We start from the raw sequence: 15,483 nt of genomic DNA, 5'->3' as shown, positions 1-15,483 counted from the left end.
CTGGGGATCAGGTGTAATGCAAAAAAAAATGTATAAAAACTACACTTGGTGGGGCTACAGTTATCAGAGCCCCTCCAGCAGTTTCCCCCCATCAGAGCCCCCCTACAGCAGGTGTCCCCATCAGAGTCCCCCCACATCAGGTCAGATCAGTACTTGTCCAGTAGATCCCTGTAGCTCGGGCGCGCTGGGAGCAGAAGCACAGGGGACGGGGCATACTTGGCATCTTTGGTTACTTGGAGGGTGGCACTCGGAGAGCATTTCTGGGAGTGCACAAAATGATCGGCAGCAGCTCCGGACAACCCATAAGCCTCTCATCACACCGTAATAGGCTCCGCTGTGGTACCCAGCCCCGATTCCGGGGACAGCAGGAGGCATGCGCTCTTGTCAGTTGCCAGCGGAGAGAGCAATCTGGATGGGGAACCGCAGCACCCGCTACATGCACTCTGCCTCTGGACACAGACAAGGAGGAGGGAGGGGAGCACTTTGGAGCTTCGGCGCCCCCACCTCTGCGGCGCCTGGGTGCGGAGCACCCCGTGCACCCTGCCTAGGATTGGCCCTGTCTGGCACACTCTGAGTGCACGCCTATGGACACAGTACAGCCCCTGCTGCAGCCTCCCATTTTATGAACTGCTACAAAGTTACAACGTAGCAGCCTGATCATTGAGGGAGGGGACAGAAAGTTGTGGTCTGCATTGCGTTGGGCTTGCATTAGTTAATCACTCTTTATGGGATGACAGGTTCACTTTAAAAAAAAAGAAGAAGCCTACAACATAAACCCATTAATAAAGCGGTGTAATACAGGCACCTGAAGCGAAGTGATAATACAGACATTTCAAAAGCGACACAAAGAAACTGGGATTGATTCCCAGATTGATATTAATGTTCGGAGCACACGCTCCCGCACAGGGAGACAAATGTAAAAATCGAGATTAATGATAAAATAGAGGGGTAAATATGTTGATGATAACATTGCTGATGGGGATGTATGAGCTGATTTCGTCGAGCAGTGATGGATAAAAAAAAAAAAAAGAAGACACGGATAGAGAGGTAATAGGTGTCAGCAAGAGGCGCCGAGATGCATAGTTGTTGGCTTTTTACCATTAAAGTAAAATGCTGTCTTATAAAAAAAAGAAAAAGAAACTATTTGTGTTCTGTAGATTCTGAGAATAAGTCATCCCCGGGTACTAGCTGAGGTGTTCATAATGAATACCAAGTGGGAGGCTGCTCACAGGTTCAATCCTTGTGCTGTATGAATATTACATCCCGGCTTCCCTTTAGTTGTTAGCGGCTCTGGAAGGCTCCTATCTCATTATATTACTAGTGCTGGGAAAAAAATATATATTAGAAATAACAACTTTTAATGGCCCCAGCCATAGTTTGCAAATATACAAAAATTATTGTTTTTTAAGATTTAGTTAATTTATTAGTTTAACTGTGCTGGGGGGCCATCAACCGCACACATCCACGTCTAATAGAATGCAAAGGATGCAATAAGGATGACTACAGGAGCAAGGGACGAGGGATATTTAAAAACCTGACCAGCCTGTCGCCATGCTGCAGAGAGGAAGGCTACTGAAAGGTCTTGTATATGAAATACAACAATTCAAATTTACCAGCGCAAACCAGTAATTAAAAAAAAAAAGGACATCAAAAATGACGCTAAGAAAAAATAAAATAAACACAATAATATTTGGTAAGTAAGCATTTAGGTATACTGTGATAATTCTTATCAGCTACTTTTATATAAAAGTGTTTTTTTTTATAGTTGAATTCCCACCGATGTAAAAAACCTGTATTAACTAATACAATAATAATCATGGTAATTCTTCTTCTACAAATAATAATAACAGCACTCACTTTGACTGTAGCAGAGAAATATCAGGTCTACTCCCCTGCCAGACAGGGCTGTGCTGTGTGACAGAGTTGTGTAATCTCAGGCCTGGATGATCAGGAATACAAATCCTTTTGCAGGTCATATATAAATATAATTATATATATATATATATATATATATATATATATATATATATATATATATATATATATATATATATATATATATATATATATAATTATATATATATATATATATATATATATATATATATATATATATATATATATATATATATATATATCATGTGTGTAAAACGCTAAGGCTCTGAATTAAAGTTACTATTCTGCACAGTTTTGGTGCAACTACATCTACAGAAACCATCATGCAACCTTTGCACCCCGCCAGACAGATGCCAACACACTAGCCAGCCAAGGCTTTCAATGACATCACCGGCATTAAACGGATTACTGCCAAAAGCTACCTGGCATTCTCCAAATGGGGCAAATGTCATCCTTTTCATCATCACTTTTCTTGCTAGAGCGGATGCACAAAGAATACATTGGAGGGGCGTCATGTAAAACAATTCATCCTATTCTGAAACAATTGCAGCATTACAGGCCCCACGTAGGTACCCATGGCTTTAGGTTATTAACGTTTTTTATTAACAGTAATAACAGACAGAATGGTACGTTCTACAAAATGAACATGTTCAGAGCATAACTCCGGGCAGATATAAAATACCGTTTAGTCCAGTTATGCATTCATTAAAACATTATTACATGTAATTAGTAATGATGTCTGAATGTCTATTAAAGAAAAAATTCAGTTCTGGATGTCACTATGTATACCTGTGGAAGCTGGAAATTACTGTATAGGCACTCCTACAGTTATCGTCACTGTGTCCTGGACACAGTAATAATCACATTCACAGCGCTCCCCTTGGCTCTTGTTGCAACTGCTGTTTTTTAGGGTGAGGGTAGCATGCAATCACCTTCCATGATGCAGTTCTCATGGGCATGCCCTTCCCAGAGCTGCATTCAGTTTCCGGATGGGTGTGCACTGCCCATACCTGCATCCAGTTACCTCATGGGTGTGCCCTTCCCAGAGCTGCAGCCAGTTTCCTCATGAGTGTGCCCTTCCCACACCTGCAGCTTGTTTCCTCATAGGTGTGCCCTTCCCATATCTGCATCCAGTTTCCTCATGAGTGTGCCCTTCCCACACCTGCAGCTTGTTTCCTCATAGGTGTGCCCTTCCCATATCTGCATCCAGTTTCCTCATGGGTGTGCCCTTCCCACACTTGCAGCTCGTTTCCTCATAGGTGTGCCCTTCCCATATCTGCTTCCAGTTTCCTCATGGGTGTGCCCTTCCCATAGCTACATCCAGTTTCCTCATGGGTGTGCCCTTCCCATAGCTGCATCCAGTTTCCTTGTGGGTGTGTCCTTCCCATAGCTGCAGCCAGTTTCCTCATGTATGTGATCTTCCCATGGCCGCAGCCAGTTTCCTCATCTGTGTGCCCCTCTCAGAGCCGCAGCCAGTTTCCTCATGGGTGTGAACTTCCCATTCCTGATGCCAGTTTCCTAATGAGTGTACCCTTCCCATAGCTTCAGACAGTTTCCGCATGGCTGTGTTTTTCTCAAAGCTGTAGCCAGTTTCCCCATGAGTATGCCATTTCCATAGCTCCAGCCTGTTTCCTCAAGTGGATACCCTTTTCATAGATACAGTCAGTTTCCTCATGAATGTGCCCTTATCAAAGCTCCAGTCAGTTTCCTCATTGGAGTGCCCTTCACAGAGCTGAAGCCAATTTACTCATGGATGTGCACTTTCCATACCTGCAGCCAGTTTCCACTTGGGTGTGCCCTTCCCATAGCAGCAACCAGTTTCCCCATGGGTGTGCCCATCCCAAAGCTGAATCCAGTTTCCTCATGGGTGTGCCCTTCCCAGAGCTGCAGCCAGTTTTCTCATGAGTGTGCCTTTCCCACACCTGCAGCTCATTTCCTCATAGGTGTGCCCTTCCCATATCTGCATCCAGTTTCCTCATGGGTGTGCCCTTCCCATAGCTGCATCCAGTTTCCTCATGGGTGTGCCCTTCCCATAGCTGCAGCAAGTTTTCTCATGAGTGTGCCCTTCCCACACCTGCAGCTGATTTCCTCATAGGTGTGCCCTTCCCATATCTGCATCCAGTTTCCTCATGGGTGTGCCCTTCCCATAGCTGCATCCAGTTTCCTCGTGGGTGTGCCCTTCCCATAGCTGCAACCAGTTTCCCCATGGGTGTGCCCTTCCCATAGCTGCAACCAGTTCCCTTATGGGTGTGTCCTTCCCATAGCTGCAACCAGTTTCCTCATGGGTGTGCCCTTTACATAGCTTCAGCCATTTTCCCCATGAGGGGTATCAAACCCCACCCTCCCCTACATTAGAAAAGTGTTCCTGTGAGCAGCATTTGGGACTGTTACCCATTGCAGACATTTTTGTACAGTCCTTAGAATAAAAAAAAAATTATGATGTAAATTTTCTTAGTAGCTTGTTATTTCCAGTTTACTTATCCTTTAATTTTTTACTTTTTTATTTATTTTTTCTCTCAAGTATTTCCTACAAACAGATGCAAGTCTTGCCAAAGAATTTTAAATAAAGCCTATATCAATAATGTATGCCGGTTCTGTTTCAATTTTCTTCGGGGATTAAGAGGGAATTTGGTTTCGGCGAAACTTTGGGAAGATGAAAAACGCAGGATCTTATTCATAAGATAGTCCCTGTGAGCTTTATAAAGTGCATATTATAATATTACACTTTAATATTGCAAGCTTACTTTATTGATATGAGATTAGGTTGATATTATTCCGGAAGAGGAGAGTGGGCTGTATGCTTTTATTTTTATTCATAAAATTCCATCTGACCTTTCCTATCATTTTTTTTATTTCTGTTTGTTCTTAAAGAACCCCATACAGCATCTCAGGTAAAGTGTTATATGCATTGGAAGGAGAGGAGGAGATGCATGGTCACAGAGAGAAGCTGGTAGGTGAACGTTAGACCAAAGTTGATGGCGGACATATTACTTGGGTAGTCCCATTGTGAGGTGTTTAAGTTTGAGTTCCTGCGTCAGCACACCCGCCACAGCCACTGCAAATGGGTCCTTCAATTCCCAATGGAGTTTTTATTTAAAGTAGACCTTTTAGTAATTTTGAGAATATGTCTGGCTTATAACCATATACAGTCACAGTATAGTTTTTTCAATGTTGCAGCACTTTTTATCATTAAAGAAGCCATTCCAGTGGTTTTGCTTATGCTCAGATTCAGCCAATGAAATTGCTTAAGATCAGGTTCAGCCCATGACTTTGCCTAGGCTCAGTTTCAGTCCTGTGAGATTTCCCAAGTTCAGTTCCGGTCCAATGACTTTGCCCAGGCTCAGCTCCATCCCATGACTTTCCCTAGGCTCCGCTCCAGTCCAGTGACTTTGTCTAGGCTTAGATCCAGTCCAGTGACTTTGCCTAGGCTCAACTCTAGTCCAGTAACTATGCCTAGGCTAAGTACCAGTCCGGTGACTTTGCCTAGGCTCAGTTCCAGTCCGGTGACTTTCCCTAGGCTCAGTTCCAGTCCAGTGACTTTGCCTAGGCTCAGCTCTAGTCCAGTGACTATGACTAGGCTAAGTACCAGTCAAGTGACTATGCCGAGGCTAAGTACCAGTCGGGTGACTTTGCCTAGGATCAGTTTCAGTCCTGTGACATTTCCTAAGTTTTGGTCCAATGGCTTTGCCCTGGCTCAGCTCCATCCCATGACTTTCCTTATCCCTAGGCTCAGCTCCATCCCATGACTTTCCTTATCCCTAGGCTCAGCTCCAGTCCAGTGACTTTGTCTAGGCTTAGCTCCAGTCCAGTGACTTTGCCTAGGCTCAACTCTAGTCATTTATGGATAGTTGAGTAATGGATGAATGATGGATGTATAAATGGATGGATGATGGATGGTGGATGTATAGATAGATGGATGGATGATGAACCTGTGGATAGATGAATAATAGATGGATGATGGGTGTATGGATGATGGATGAATGAATAATGGATGGCTGGAAGAATAATGGATGGATGATGAATCTGTGGATAGATGGATGATGGATGTATGGATGGTGGATGGATGAATAATGGATGGATGGATGATGGATAGATGACGGATGGATGATGGATGTATGGATGAATAATAGATGGATGGATGATGGATGGATACTGGATGGATAGATAAATAATGGATGGATGGTGGATGAATGATTAATGGATAAATAATGGATGGGTGGATAGTGGATGTATGGATGATGGATGGATGAATAATAGATGGATGGATAATGGATGATGGATGGATGGATGATGGATGGATGATGGATGAATAGATACAAAATGGATGGATGGTGGATGAATGATGGATGGTAAATATATGGATGATGAATAGCAGTTGAATAATAGATGGGTGAATAGATGGATAATGTATGGTTGATGGATGAGTAACTAGTTGGATGATGGATGGATGAATAGATGGATGATGGATGTATGGATGATGTATGGATGATGTATGGATGATGGATGTATGGATGATGGTGTATGGATGATGTATGGATGATGGATGATTGATGGATGGATGATGGATGGATGATGAATGGATGAATAATATATGGATGGATATTGGATGGATGAATGGATGATGGATGGATGGATAGATAGATAAATAATGGATGGATGGTGGGTGAATGATGGATGGGTAAATAGATGGATGATGAATAGCAGTTGAATAATAGATGGGTGAATAGATGGATAATGTATGGCTGGTGGATGAGTAAATAGTTGGATGATGGATGTATGGATGATGAATAGCAGTTGAATAATAGATGGATGAATAGATGGATGATGGATGTATAAATGGATGGGTGATGGATAGTGGATGGATGGATGCTCCAGTACAATGCGTTGCCAAATTGTCATAGCTCTGTGCATTAATGTGCATGTTTTTGACATGCATTGTCGCCACGCATAAGTGTGAATGGGCCCCTGCACATGACTTAGCCTGCCGTTATCCACTTGACCATGGCCAAGCCTGGAGGGTATCTGCAATGACGTAGTAGCATTATTCCGGACAACGATAACATTGGCTTTTCTAAAGAGTGGGGTACTGAGTGTACAGCTAGGACTAGCCACATTCAACCTGACAGGCTACAAAGATAAATGTTTCATGACGCTCCATCATACCAGGATAAAAATGAATATTTATATTCTTGTAGGAGCCTCTTCATAAGCGGTTCTCTTTATTGTCTTGACGTCTTGTTTAGAGCCCAGGTATCCGCAGACAGATGGATTCTGAACTTTGTTCACAGATCTCTGTTTTGCCCGTCCGTTCCTCTTCCCCGGGGGGGAAGCCGGTGTCCAATATAATTATATCACTGCGCCAGTCTTCACAAGCTATGTACTACAGCTGGATTCAAGGCGGATGACCTAAAAGTCAGCGAACCGTCTTCCTCGCCCTTCGGACTTGTTCCACCACGCATCCCAAGGAAAACCCTCAAGTGCTTTCCTTTTTCTGCAATAACCCCCCCTCCTTTTTATAGATATATAATTATATTTATTTGAAATTGAATTTTAAAGGTTTATTCCCCAGGGGGCTGAGATATCATTTCTGACGGATATTAAAACAGGGAGAGAATCCTAATATAGGTACGGTGAAAGCCAGACCTGCGGGGGAAAACATCCAGGCTGTGTTAGAGCGTTAATACGAACCTATGCAAATGACCCCTGTCGGAAATTAGCAGCGGGCCCCGTGCTGCGTATAGATAACCGCATACATATGGATAGGTTGCTGCGAGTGGAATATGTAACCCGCGCGCGGTGTTTACGGATTTAACGGGAATTGATAGATGTAACTCGTGCAAAATTAGTTTTGGCGGTGGTCGCGTACAGACAGGACACATATAATGCTGTTAAAATAGAATTTCGAAATGATTTTGAAAAGAGATTTGACTTTCCAATGTATGAGAAGTGGATATTCTTCTGTATTTGTATGGTATGGGGGCTTACCTTACTGCTCAAGTACCCTAAAGTTTTCAGATTTTTATTAGAATGCGACTTAAAGTGGACTTTTCATGAAAATTTCATAGCCTATGCACACCATTGTGTTGCGTCACCACGCGTTGCGTAAATGCAGCCCATTCCTATTGTACCAAAAAGCAAAAAAAAAGATGCTTTCTGGCAGCGCACTCCACCATAACATATATTAATATTTTAGCTTGTATTGTATGTGCAGCAACATACGTATGGTTTGTGTGTTTTATGCCTCGTACACACGGGCAAACATGTACGATGAAAACGGTCCGCCGGACCGTTTTCAGCGGACATGCCTGCCCGGAGATTTCTGTATGATGGCTGTACACACCATCATACAGAAATGAGAGACAATCCCCGCGGACAGACAGCTCGGTGACGTGTTCGCGACGTCGCCGCGACGATGACGCTGTGACGTGAGCGACGCTGAAAGGTCAATGCTTCCACGCATGCGTCGAAGTCATTCGACGCGTGCGAGGGATGGCGGCCGCTCGGACATGTACGGTAAGTCTGTACAGACGACCGAACATGTCCGACGGACAGGATTCCAGCGGGCATGTTTCTAAGCAAGTTTAGAAACATTTGTCCGCTCGAAAACGGTCTGGCGGGCAAATGTACGCTGGAATCCTGTGCGATCGGCCGTACACACGACCGAACATGTCTGCTGAAACTGGTCCGCGGACCAGTTTCAGCAGACATGTTCGGTCGTGTGTACAGGGCCTTAGAGTTCTTTGCTGTAAAATCACAGAAGCATAAAAAAGCCTCTGTAGTGTAATAATGCTTTACTAAACAAAAAATGTTGCGCACACAATTGGAGGAAAAATAACTCATGGCATATAAAGTATCACAAAATATGTACACAATATACAGTGCACATGCACAAGCTATCTATCCTTTCTAGCTAATGAACATGGATGATGCATGCAAGAGGGATACACTAAAAGTTACTTAGCTTGGGTTGTAGATGTATTGTCATCCCCAGGTAATGCTATTTTCAACCTTTCTTTATGATGGAGTCATCTTCCAGGATTCAGGATCTCCTCTTGGAGACCTGCAAAACTGATGTGGCTTCCTTTCTTCGGCATATGGCTGTGTTCAAGTCCTTTTCCCTCCCTCAACTTTCTGTCAACTTCACCTCCTGCCCTGAGCTTCATGAACCAGTCCATCAAGTTAATTGGCAATGCATAGGGGAATCTTAGCTTATATATATATATATATCATGAACCGGTCCAACAAGTTAATTAGCAAGGCATAGGGGAATCTTAGCTTACATATATATATATAGCATCATGGCAAGGTGTGTTTGGCTGCCATTCAGAACGAAAGTCATCTCATCATACCAACGCCTATGATATGCATTTCCACATGTTTTGGTAATGTGCAGAAAACAAGGGTGCGAATGGGCCCACCCAAGAGCTCAATGGACAGTGTGAACAGAATCTATTGCTTTGTAGTAATACTTGCATTACTGTGTGAGTTACTACAATGCATGGCAACATATGGCACCATAAAGTGGACTGCAGGGCCATGATGCAATGTCTTTCATTCTAAAAGCCCCCCTTCCCCAATGCACCTTCTCAACACACTAGCATTGTGCCCAAAACAATATTGCCCTGCTCTTTATGGCCACAATTGCACCTCTTTTGGTGTATTTTGGTGCTAACACAGTGCAACAGTGTGTGAACCCAGATTTAAAGTAGATCTAAACTCAATCATTAAACTCTCCTAGAAGCTTTATGCATTAATGCCATTTCAAAATGTTCTATATTTCTGTACCTGGGGATTCTGCCATGAAGGTCTTTGTTCAAGTGTTATGGGGGTGACAACTGTTTTGAACTTGTGCCCCTGCATAGTCACCCTGTTACATGTGCCCTGGTGGAGACTACCAGCAGCCATGCCAGCATACGTTGCATGGTCCCCCATTGTCTTTCTCTCAGGAAGGCAGCCCATAGTAATGATGTACATGTAGATAGAAAGTGACTGCCTTTGCAGCTCAAGAAGGGAGGTGTGGTTGGGGGTTTGGGGGTGCTAAAAATAATTCTCAACCGCATGGTTTTAATAATGCTCCCCCAAACGCAACCAAGTCTCCAATGACTCCATGATTGGACACAGATGCAACTTATGTTGTGGGAAAGAGTGGCAATGGGGTCAGGTCCTATAATCTGATTAGTCATGCCAAAAACCGTCTTACAAGGCCTATCAAATAGATATTGCCCCTAAATCACCACCAGAGATGAGCGGATTTCTGAGACGTTCCATCAGTTGTGGTTTGGCCAGACTTTTTGTTTTATTTGAGAAATGTGGAATTCTCCAACTAACAAGTTCCTTTAAAAGTCAAATCCAGTCCAGAAAATTTAAGAACAGCAAATTATGCAAAACTGAAGGAATATGGGAAGTATGAGATGATGGGGTAAAAACACTACCTAAGCCGTCTTTTTTTTATAAATTTCTACCAAGGATGCTATGATAGAAGGGTGGGACCTGGTGGCACTGGCAATCAAGCTAAGAATGCTCAGGAGGCATCTTTGGACACCTAGCGGAATCAAGGCGCCTTTTCGCAAAGAAGCCTTCTGGAAATCTGAACTTGCAGAAATAATAATGAAGATCAGATTCATCTCGGGTCTTCAAAACTCATAAAATTTTGTCCAAATCTAACCTCATTCGAATTTAGACAACTATTCTAGTCACCAGGAGTCCTCCAATGCCATTGGACACCTTAGGGTCCTGTGGTAACGGCAGAAATGACAGGGCTTGCTACTGCAACTGCCATATATCTTTTAAAAGTTTAGATTTCTATATAGAAGCTCTGTGACAAAACACAACCTAATCATGTTTGTTTACTGGCCCTTTAACCTTGATCTCAGCAATGTTAGGTTTAATTGCTGTGGAAGAGAAGTGCTACAAAGTATTGGCTCACATTGTTCATTGTCCATCATACAGAGGAGCAATAAAACGCCGCAGCGCGGCACTGAGGGAAGAGGGGCGCACTGTCTGTTCACAGCCTGCAGAGAGCTGACAGATGGTAAAACAAAGATAAAAATGTTATGTCTGTGAGCCTTTTATGAGCAAAACTGTTTGTTTCCCTGTCTGGACAAAGGCATTTAAGGATAGGGGATAAATCAATGGCTTTCAATAATAGCAAAGTGCTGACCTTTCCGTGTCCAGTAACCAGCTACGAGAAAGCGAAGATTGGTACTCATGGAATGTACATTCTGTAGGATCGTTCGAAAATGATTTTCACCCGACTTCTGGGCATGAATGTGACAATTACTCAACTTTTTTTTTTCTTTTTGGCCATGTCCACTCTCAGTTTTGGGATGAATGGTTCATAAGAGAAAAATATGACGTGAGTTAAAGTCTCTAGTATGTTTTAGGGAGTGAAGACGGCCTATGACCATCTTCTATTTATGTAGGCTCAAGAAACAAGCCATCAATGAGTCAAACAAGCCATCACATAGAAACCTTTAAGGCCTTCCAAAGTCATGAGCGGACTAAGGAAGTAAACAAGTAAACAAAGTAAAACAAACTAGGGAAGTAAACAAATAATCTTCAGGAGGTATTTAAAAGATATATACTCTCAGAGCCGGTTCACACTGGGGCGACTCGTCAGGCGGCTCAGCCACCTGACGAGTCGCGTCCCATTCTATGCAATAGAACCGTTCTAATAGGAGCGACGCAAGTCACTCCGACTTAGAAAAAGGTTCTTGTACGACTTCGGGGGCGGCTCGGAGCGATTTGCATTGACTTCTATACAGAAGTCATTTTGATAATCGCCTCTGGAGTCGTCTTCAGGACGACTTGCAGAGTCGCCCCCAAGGTCGTGCCGCCGCAGTGTGAACCGGCTCTAAAGCGATGCTCTCACCTTGAGTTGACATAATTTGCAACAACAAGTTCTACCCTATGGTCAATAAGGAAATGCTTCTGTGATCAGATTTTAAGAAAAAAAAGTGGACGTAGCAACTGACCTGTGAGAACCCAATAATTATAGTGTAGGATAGGGGTCTCCAAACATTCTGAACAAAGGGCCAGTTTCCTGTCTTTTACACTTTGAGAGGGCTGGACTGTGGCCAGTAGAAAATGCCCCAGTGTCAGTGTGGGTAAAGAATACCCTATCATTGATATTAGTGGGCGTGTTGGAATTAGAGAAAGAAATAGGGCCCCATCATTGGCATCTTTGGGAGGAATAGGGCCCCCTCATTAGTGTCAGTGAGAGGAATAGTACCCCATTGTTGGTATCAGGGCAAGGAATTGTGCCTCATCATTGGTGTCAATGGGAAGAATAGGGCCCTGCGGTTTGTGTCAGTGGGATGAATAGTGTCCCATTGTTGGTGTAGAAGAAATAGTGCCCAATTAATAGTGCCTTGTATCATTGGGGGGAAGAGGGGCTCAAGGGCCCGATAAAGGCAAGCAAAGGGCCACATCTGGCCCCCAGGCCGCAGTTTGGAGACCCGTGGTGTAGGATAAAGATCCATTGTCACATAGGTTCAGGACAGCCATCTGATTAAACGGAAAACACCATGCTATGACCATTTAACAAATAGGGTGGGGCGGTGGGATGGTGGAAACTTGTCATGTGGGTGCAGGACTCTCAAGTCAGTGCATTTAGCGTTGCCTACCTATCTCTCCCATCGTTATGTAGAACAATCAATTAATGTAATGCAATATTTTGGAATCATAAGGCTTTGTTTGTTGTCCGCATAATATTTGGGGAATTTATCATTTCCCATCCCAGTTACACTGTAGGCATCAAGGCGTGACAGGGTTTCACCAGAATACAGTAGGATGTGAAGAGAAATCTTCCCAGCCTGTTCACAACCCATGTAAGAGGTTCTAAATGTTCCCTGTGCATGCTCTCAAACTTTCCGACAACAAACGTGTTACGTAGGATCATCCGATCGTGTGTACACAAGTCCATCGGACTAAAATCCAAAGTACAAACTAGGGTTGTCCCGATACCGATACCAGTATCGGTATCGGGACCGATACCAAGTATTTGCGGGAGTACTTGTACTCCCGCAAATGCCCTCGATGCCTAAATAGAATACTTAGCCCCCACACCCACCCGCCGCCGCCGCTGCCGCTTAGTTAATACGGGCGGGGAACATTACAGCTTTCATTTGAATAGCTGTAGTGTTTCCCGCTGCGCCGCGTATAGACACTCCCCCTTGCTCGGAATTGTCCAATCCCGAGCAAGGGGGAGTGTCTATACGCGGTGCGGCACACTACAGCTATTCAAATGAAAGCTGTAATGTTCCCCGCCCGTATTAACTAAGCAGCGGCGGTGGCAGCATCTAGGTATGGGGGACATGGCTGCATATATGGGAGGGACATAGCTGCATATATGGGGGACATGGCTGCATCTATGGGGGGGACATGGCTGCATATATGGGGACATGGCTGCATATATGGGGGGGACATGGCTGCATATATGGGGGACATGGCTGCATCTATGGGGGGACATGGCTGCATATATGGGGGACATGGCTGCATATATGGGGGACATGGCTGCATATATGGGGGGGACATGGCTGTATATATGGGGGACATGGCTGCATATATGGGGGACATGGCTGCATATATGGGGGGGGGGGACATGGCTGCAGATATGGGGGACATGGCTGCATATATGGGGGACATGGCAGCATATATGGGGGGACATGGCTGCATATATGGGGGGGACATGGCTGCATATATGGGGGACATGGCTGCATATATGGGGGGGACATGGCTGCAGATATGGGGGACATGGCTGCATATATGGGGGATATGGGGGACATGGCTGCATATATGGGGGGACATGGCTGCATATGTGGGGGGACATGGCTGCATATGTGGGGGGACATGGCTGCATATGTGGGGGGACATGGCTGCATATGTGGGGGGACAGAGCTGCATATGTGTGGGGACATGGCTGCATATGTATGGGGACATGGCTGCATATGTGTGGGGACATGGCTGCATATGTGTGGGGACATGGCTGCATTTGTGGGGGGGACGTGGCTGCATATGTGTGGGGACATGGCTGCATTTGTGGGGGGACATGACTGCATTTGGGGACACATTTTAAAAAAAGTATCGGTATTGGCAAGTACTTGAAAAAAATTATCAGTACTTGTACTCGGTCCTAAAAAAAGTGGTATCGGGACAACCCTAGTACAAACATGCATGCTCCGATGCTAAAGATCAGACAACAATAGCACAAGTTGCCCAAAGGGTGGCTGTAAAGAGCTGAAAAACGACATGTTTTGGTGTATGTTGGATGTAAATGTTCTGCCGTCTGTATGCAGAACAAGTTCACGGCCAACGCCCTTCGGACAAAAATCTACCGATTTTGTCCGATGGAAGTCCAAATGTGTGTATGAGGATTTACACCTTTGTCAGAGTTCTTATTTAAAGAATATAGGATATTGATAATACTTATTAAGGCCAACCCAATACAATACAATATGGTTCTTCTCCCAGGAGTGATGTCAGTGGACACCATCAAGCTAAATACATTATACCAAATGTTTCCTATGGTTGGTCGTCTAAGTGAGACACGTTGGGTACTGAGTCCCTCTAGCGCTGCTGTGACAACTGCTGTAGTTTCATCTCCCCGTCGGCTTCAATCTGAAACTGTCCACACAACAAACAAAGAAGAGACCCATCCGCTCGGGAATAGCACAGTGAAAAGGTCACCTCACATTCACTGTCAAGTATGACTGACATCTCATCCTCACACATATGTGATTATTGAAGCAGAAGGATTAGCGAACGCCACCCTCCTGTCTTGATCGTTTTTGTCACTTGGAAAATTCCGGCAATTTTTGCATTGTTTATGTGCCATTAACCCCCTCATTGTCAACCTGCCTGCTGAGGCGACAAGCCTCCTGCTTTGTTCGTGGAGCAAAAAGAAGGGTTACAGCCTTGTCGGCTGGAATGATATCATATGAAAAAACATTTTCATACAAATAGAAAAAAAAAAAAAAGCTCGCCTGATTACCATTAATATTATACAGGGGCCGGACACATCACACGTCAATTGGCAGTGTCATTTCAAAGACAAAGTATATCAAGGGAACGATAATTATATTCAAAGAAATCAAGGAATCAAGAGATGGAATTGGGGAGGGGGGAAGGAGGGAATTTATTGCTGAGCGCTTACATTTCTATCAAAATATTTCCTTGCGGAATTGTCATTAACCTATTAGCTGCTGGCAAATATCACATCTGAATTTTTGATGACTTTGCATTTGGATGCCAAGTGGCTGTGAAGATACTCTGTTGTCTAAAACAGGTTGACAGATAGACAAGAAATATGATTTTTCAATATCCCTCTATTATGCAGGTAGAGTAGAAAATTATTTACCTGCATCTATGTTTTGTCTGGTACCTTCTGGGGTGAAGAAAAAGGTTCCAAAAATGTTAGGTCCCCAGGAGACAATGCAGTCTTCTTATACAACAGTTGTTTTTGCATTTGGTGTTTTGGGACACCAATTTTTGTCATAGTGCAGGTCATGACCATTTTTTTATATACATTAATTTATGGAGAATGTTCAACGTTTTGAGCAAATGACTATGGCTTTTGTATGGTTAGGG

At 43.9% G+C, this 15,483-nt stretch overlaps 1 protein-coding gene across 30 annotated transcripts in view; it reads left to right on the top strand.

Moving 5' to 3' along the window:
- The window catches only part of CELF4 (CUGBP Elav-like family member 4), a 1,399,301-nt gene that overhangs the window by 602,028 nt on the left and 781,790 nt on the right, over positions 1-15,483 (top strand). The gene's annotated exons all lie outside the window — the stretch shown is intronic.

Source organism: Rana temporaria, chromosome 1, assembly GCF_905171775.1.
Source record: "Rana temporaria chromosome 1, aRanTem1.1, whole genome shotgun sequence".
Classification (NCBI taxonomy): domain Eukaryota; kingdom Metazoa; phylum Chordata; class Amphibia; order Anura; family Ranidae; genus Rana; species Rana temporaria.
This window is presented reverse-complemented; position numbering and strand designations above follow the sequence as displayed.